Here is a 7,419-nt window from a genome sequence, read left to right on the forward strand (position 1 = left end):
CCTAGCTTCATCCACCTAGCTAGTTTTTTTTTTTTTGAGCTGCTTCTGCCTAGCTTCTCCATCCATGCATGCTAGCTCCAACCCATGATTCAAGCTTGGACATATATTTTTGGTACTCCCTTCCTAAACTAATATAAGAGCGTTTAGATCTCTCCGTTCCAAAATACTGCAAATCAAGGTTTTCAGTCGCCTGATGGGATGGTTTCATGGTTCAATTTCCTCATAACTTAGTTCACATGGGCCAACTTTCCACTAAAACACTAGCCCATTTTCGAGTGAAAACTTGAATAGGTCATTCCAGTGGTTATTTTGTACAACAGGTTATTCACGGTTTCTAGTTTCTAGTGTATATGTAGTCACAATCCGCGGCGCCCTTGTCATGAATCCATTGTTCTGTTTCCTATCCTTTTCGTTTTCTTTTTCGAAAAGAAAATCAGGGAACCAAGTTTCAGAGACAACCGAGAGATTTCGGTAACAACTCAACGCTATCAAAAGGTTCAATGGTTACATATGCATCTTCATGCCTCACAAAAACATGGGAAAAAGCAACATTGCCTTGTTTGCAACTTCTGCAAAAGTGATACTGACTTGTTTGCTTCTTATCAAAAAGTAGCATTGCCTTGCTTGCAACTTTTTTCAACTGATGAAAAAGTAAGGTTTTCCGGTTGCCAACTGAAATAGGGGCCAACTTTGTTTGTAGTGGAACGTGTTTTAAGGTGGATTCCTATAGTAAAACAGGCCTTATGGTACCTATATTTTCTTAGGATCGAACATGCCCTCGATAGCTAGGGTCTCAAAGAGGTCGCCCCCCGTTCTTGCTAACGACGAGTATTTTGGAATGGAGAGAGTACCTATTAAGCTGTTTGTAAAGGGGGCTCGATGGGTCGGTACACGTGCACTCTATTTGCTCCACTAGCTCAGGATTTAGTCAAGCATTGGACATTAATTTATATTGCCTAATTCTCTATCTACCGGATAATTACACGTGTGTTGCAATGGGGCTGCAAATATTTGTACTCGATCTCTTGTGCTACTGTAATATTTGTACTTGATCTCTTGTTGCAATGGGGCTGCAAATAAGGCAGGTATAATTTATCCCGTTGCTGATAGTCAGTGGGTAAGTCCTGTCCATTGTGTCCCTAAGAAGGGAGGTATTACTGTTGTCCCCAATGACAAAGATGATTTGATTCCGCAAAGAATTATCACAGGTTATAGGATGGTAATTGATTTCCGCAAATTAAATAAGGCTACTAAGAAAGATCATTACCCCTTACCTTTTATTGATCAAATGCTAGAAAGATTATGTAAACATACACATTATTGCTTTCTAGATGGTTATTCCGGTTTTTCTCAAATACCTGTGTCGGCTAAAGATCAATCAAAGACTACTTTCACATGCCCTTTTGGTACTTTTGCTTATAGACATATGCCTTTTGGTTTATGTAATGCACCTGCTACCTTTCAAAGATGCATGATGGCTATATTCTCTGACTTTTGTGAGAAAATTTGTGAGGTTTTCATGGACGACTTTTCCGTCTATGGTTTCTCTTTTGATGATTGCTTGAGCAATCTCACTCGAGTTTTGCAGAGATGTGAAGAAACTAGTCTTGTCTTGAATTGGAAAAAGTGCCACTTTATGGTTAATGAAGGTATTGTCTTGGGGGCACAAAGTTTCTGAAAGAGGTATTGAAGTTGATAAAGCCAAGGTTGATGCTATTGAAAAGATGCCATGTCCCAAGGACATCAAAGGTATAAGAAGTTTCCTTAGTCACGCCGGATTTTATAGGAGGTTCATTAAGGACTTCTCAAAAATCTCTCGGCCTCTCACTAATTTATTACAAAAAGATGTACCATTTGTCTTTGATGATGATTGTGTAGAAGCATTTAAAATACTTAAGAAAACATTAGTCTCTGCACCTGTTGTTCAGCCACCTGATTGGAATTTACCCTTTGAAATTATGTGTGATGCTAATGATTATGCTGTAGGTGCTGTTCTAGGGCAAAGAGTTGATAAGAAATTAAATGTAATCCATTATGCTAGTATGACTATAGACAATGCTCAAATAGTTGTATTTGCTTGTGATAAATTCAGACCCTATATTGTTGATTCTAAAGTAACTATTCACACAGATCATGCTGCTATTAAATATCTTATGGAAAAGAAAGATGCAAAGCCTAGACTTATTAGATGGGTTCTCCTGCTGTAAGAATTTGATTTGCATATTGTTGATAGAAAAGGAGCTGAGAACCCGGTTGCAGACAACTTATCTAGGTTAGAGAATGTTCTTGATGACCCACTACCTATTGATGATAGCTTTCCTGATGAACAACTAAATGTCATAAGCACTTCTCGTAGCACTCCATGGTATGCTGATTATGCTAATTATATTGTTGCTAAATTTATACCACCTAGCTTCACATACCAACAAAAGAAAAAGTTTTTCTATGACTTGCGATATTACTTTTGGGATGACCCACATCTTTATAAAGAAGGAGTAGATGGTGTTATTAGACATTGTGTACCTAAGCATGAACAGGAACAAATCCTACGCAAGTGTCACTCTGAAGCTTATGGAGGACACCACACTGGACATAGAACTGCACATAAGGTATTGCAATTCGGTTTTTATTGGCCTACTCTCTTCTAGGATGCCCGTAAGTTTGTTTTGTCTTGCGATGAATGTCAAAGAATTGGTAATATTAGTAGACGTCAAGAAATGCCTATAAATTATTGACTTGTTATTGAACCATTTGATGTTTAGGGCTTTGATTATATGGGACCTTTTCCTGCCTCTAATGGATATACTCATATTTTAGTTGCTGTTGATTACGTTACTAAGTGGGTAGAAGCTATTCCAACTAGTAGTGCTGATCATAACACTTCTATTAAAATGCTTAAGGAAGTTATTTTTCCGAGGTTTGGAGTCCCTAGATATTTAATGATTGATGGTGGTTCACACTTTATTCATGGTGCTTTCCGTAAGATGCTTGCTAAATATGACGTTAATCATAGAATTGCATCTCCATATCACCCGCAGTCTAGTGGTCAGGTAGAATTGAGAAATAGAGAGCTCAAATTAATCTTGCAAAAGACTGTCAATAGGTCTAGAAAGAATTGGTCCAAGAAACTTGATGATGCATTGTGGGCCTATAGAACTGCATACAAAAATCCTATGGGTATGTCTCCGTATAAAATGGTTTATGGAAAAGCTTGTCACTTACCTCTCGAACTAGAACATAAGGCATACTGGGCTATTAAAGAGCTCAACTATGATTTCAAACTTGCCGGTGAGAAGAGGTTATTTGATATTAGCTCACTTGATGAATGGAGAACCCAAGCTTATGAAAATGCCAAGTTGTTTAAAGAAAAGGTTAAAAGATGGCATGACAAAAGGATACAAAAGCGTGAGCTTAATGTAGGTGATTATGTATTGCTATACAACTCTCCTTTAAGATTTTTTGCAGGAAAACTTCTCTCCAAATGGGAAGGTCCTTACATTATCGAGGAGGTTTATCGTTCCGGTGCCATAAAAATCAACAACTTCGCAGGCACAAATCCGAATGTGGTAAACGGTCAAAGGATCAAACAATATATCTCAGGTAATCCTATAAATATTGAAACTAATATTATTGAAACCGTAGGATGTTACGGTCCTTCAGAAAGGCGGTCTGGCTTTTGCTAATCACTCGTTGCACTATAGGCGCCAAGCGAGTGGCGTACGCTTTCTCACAAACTTTGAACAGAACGTTTATGAGGGTGATCGGCCTAAACAATTTAATGTTGCAGTGTGGTACTTGAGGCAGTGGCCACATAGCACGGTATAATAACTGTATAAAATGCTGAGACAAGCAAAATCCTCAATAGTAATTATTGTTGAGTAACGACTCACCTCAACACTGCTCCATCAGTACTGCATTATAGTACTAGTGCTACAAACAGGACAAGAACAAGAACCAAAAATGGAACGCTACATACATCATATCATATTCATTCCTCTATAGTAAGTTGTTTGGGCGCACTGCGACGATAGAGAAGTTGAAGCAATGAACACAATAGGCGGGGATCTGTAACTTTAAAGCCATCCTGTAAAGAGCCCAGGTCATATGCATGCCGCTCAAATCGTGCCTCTGTAAGCACAAAGCCGCTAGTCTGGCATCAGCTTAAAGAATTTACTTTTGAGCAACAACTCGAGATGCTCAAGCCTACCAGCAGCACAAATAAAGGTATCTCATCTCGGTACAAGAGTAACTAACAGTCACACTTGGCAATCGTAAAATCGAAATGTATGGGAAGGGTAACTTCAATTTGCTGCGGAGTAGAGACGACATGTTAACACTGGGGCTGGGTTAGCAGAAAATACCTTTGGAATGAGTTGAGAATTAAGGTCCTAAGCTTTGTACTCGTGAACATGCAGCCACTTACTTGGTTGATGACCATCATTTGTTCCCTTTGATAACAGGACAGCCCCCTGCAAGAATTAATAACAAGGTGTAAAGAAATCTGTCGGCAGATTGCTCAAGAATATATATATGAATATAAGCACAAGTCTCAGGTCATCGAGCGCGTGGGTGCCGCAATGCCTGGCGTCCCCTCAGCTTTTTGGAAATCCCTACTTTGTCGCCATTGCCCCGCCTCCCTGTCGGACACCAACAAGCTTCAGTTCCTTGCAAGGTCCGGAAAGAAGCCGCGCCCCTCTCGAAGACGTTTGGTCGTGATTCTTGGGCATCGATCGTTGCTGCTCCTGCTAACTCTGTGGCCTCGGCGGATATCCCAGTGCGGCCTGCCTTGGAGAGGCAGGCTGAGTTGTTGCGCTCTGAGCTCCTTGATATGGCTTCCTTCCGGTTTGAGGAGACCGTCCAGCCTCTGCGTGATGTCGTTGACTCCATGCAAGGTTGGATGTTGCGGATGGAGAGCTTCATGGAGCGAGTTGAGGCTGCACTAGGAGGGCTCTCCCTGGCGCCACCTATGTTGCAGAGTGCTCATGTATCGTGCCCTTTGATTGTGCCTGATGGCAGCTTCGAGGTCGAAAGGGGAGACGAGCTTCATGGTTGTTTCTCCCCTCGTGCTAGAGCCAGCTCGCCGCCGTCGGCCTATGAGGGTCTAGGCAATGATGTGGTTGTGACTCCGGTGCTGCAGATCATGCCTGAGCTTCGGGAGCTGTGTGGAGGCTCGGTTCTGCCTCTGTCCGTCGAACAACCGAAGTCCATTGGGTGTAAGGCGTCGACCAGTCTACCTCTTGGTGTCATGGAGCATGGAGTTCTAGATGTTGCTGATGTTCCCTCGTTTGCGACCATGGAGCAGGTGATGCCAGTGAGTGACATGACCATTGAGCCAAGTGTGTTGGCACCTACTCCAAATCCAGATGCTCTCTTCGCAAAGGAACTTTGTGACTTGCTCGCTAGTGTGGAGGTTGCTAGACCTGGTTTGGGCAGGTCGATTGCTTGCCTCTTGACGGGGACACCAATAAGGGGCAAACAAAAGAAGGTGGGCAAAGGAAAGAGTGGCGCCATGGGCAAGGCGTCTCTCGCTGCTTGATGGATGACCTTTGATCTCTCGGTCTGTCCGCTTTGATTGGGTTGTCGTTGAGGGTTGGGAGGTGCCTGATGTCTTGTGTCGAGCTGTTCTTGTCGGGGGTCTCTTGGCGTAGTAGCAATATCGGGGTTTGTGGATGTTGTGTATTCGAAGAGTCTGGGAGGGGCCGCATGTGCTGCTGTGGGGTTTCTTGCCATGTGAGGAGTTAGTCTGTGCTTCATTTGCATTGGTTTTCGGCCGGTTTTTCGTAAATTAACTGGGCAATTCTTCTTCTTCTTCTTAATTAATCGATGAGGCAAAACTTTTGCCTCCGTTTCGAAAAAAATATATAAGCGCAAGTTTAAGTTTAACAGCAGGTAGCTTCAGAAGGAGAATGGAACAAGAATTTCACAAGTGAAAGGTCCAATATAAATCAGGTCACATAAATATTCTACTTTCTGGAGAAAGTGTAACTAACAAGGGCAGCGAGCAGGCCACCGAACTAGTCCCTCTGTCCCAAAATATAAGAACGTTTTTAATACTACACTAATGTTAAAAAGGTTTTTATATTATGGAACGGATGGAGTAATTAACTAACTAACCATGCAAACTTAGTGGATCTAGAGTGGCATCTTGGGTTTCACAGCAAGACCTTTTGTGGCACACTCTGAAAGTTGGTTGTACCTACCACGGTAAGGAACTGCTGCATCGGGGAAAATATATAGTGTACGTCTCCCCCTTGTTGAACATCTGACCTGTTTCAGTTGCGAATATGTGTCAAGGACAAGTTAGCAACTCAGTTAACATCACAAAACATAACATAACCCAAATATAAGTTTTTTTAAAGATTTCAACAAATGACTACATACGGAGCAAAATGAGTGAATGAATAATTCTTGGTGTACATGAGAACCCAAATATATAGTGTACGTCTCCCCCTTTGTCTATATACATCCGTATGTTGTAGTTCATTTGAAACATCTAAAAAGACTCATATATTTAGGAACGGAGGGAGTACATGAGAACAGTTGCCATCTATTTAATTCTTGGTGTTGAACTTGTCAAGAAAATAGTCAAAGTGGGGTTCGTACTTGTGCCCGACTGACTTCATAGTGCAGGAGTTGGTGTCCCTCTCCAAGTTGTGTAAGCCAGCATGAATGAACACACACACAATTAAACAAACCTAATAGTACAGTGTGTGTGTGTGTGTGTATGCTCAAAGGATAAAAGCAACATATATATGCTAAGAGCTGCATTGTTCAAGTCGAGAAAATGTCACACCACTTGCATACTGAACAAAGCTACATGCACCATAACTAGGAAGGAGGGCTTTACTTTATCAACTGAGAAATCTCACCGAGAATTTGACTTGACCATGAAACGAAATAAGGTCTTTACATAGGTACTCCCTTCGTTCGGAATTACTCGTCCAAGAAATGAAATCGGCTGTCCTCCTTTCAATGGCCCGGATAATTAACCTTGTCCCGTCCTCTCCTCTTTGAAGAAAGAAGAAAGAAACATGCCTGAACTTGTACGAACCCTGCTGTCCTTGCTTACAAACCTATCTAAATTGTGTAGAAAAATGTTGAGTTCAGTGTTGCCCATTCTAGTCCTACTGAACCTAGTATCTATCTAAATTGCCTAGAAAAAATATTCAGAGCATAGCCGGCCCAGCAAGCAGCATCAACTAACTTATGGTCAAATAACTGGGGACAAGCTGGGGGCGGCTGAACAAAACTGCGCCCGTCGATACCAAATCCCGATCGATTTTGAGCCAGAGGGATCACCGGTGACGGTGAGTCACAAGCCTCTATCGCCATTGATGCTCTCCCTAGTTACCATCTAACGGCTCACGTTCGGCCGCTCCAGGATGACGGATCGCGCGCGCGTCAGTCAGTCAGCGTTTA

Source organism: Triticum dicoccoides, chromosome 6B, assembly GCF_002162155.2.
Source record: "Triticum dicoccoides isolate Atlit2015 ecotype Zavitan chromosome 6B, WEW_v2.0, whole genome shotgun sequence".
Taxonomy (NCBI): Eukaryota; Viridiplantae; Streptophyta; class Magnoliopsida; order Poales; family Poaceae; genus Triticum; species Triticum dicoccoides.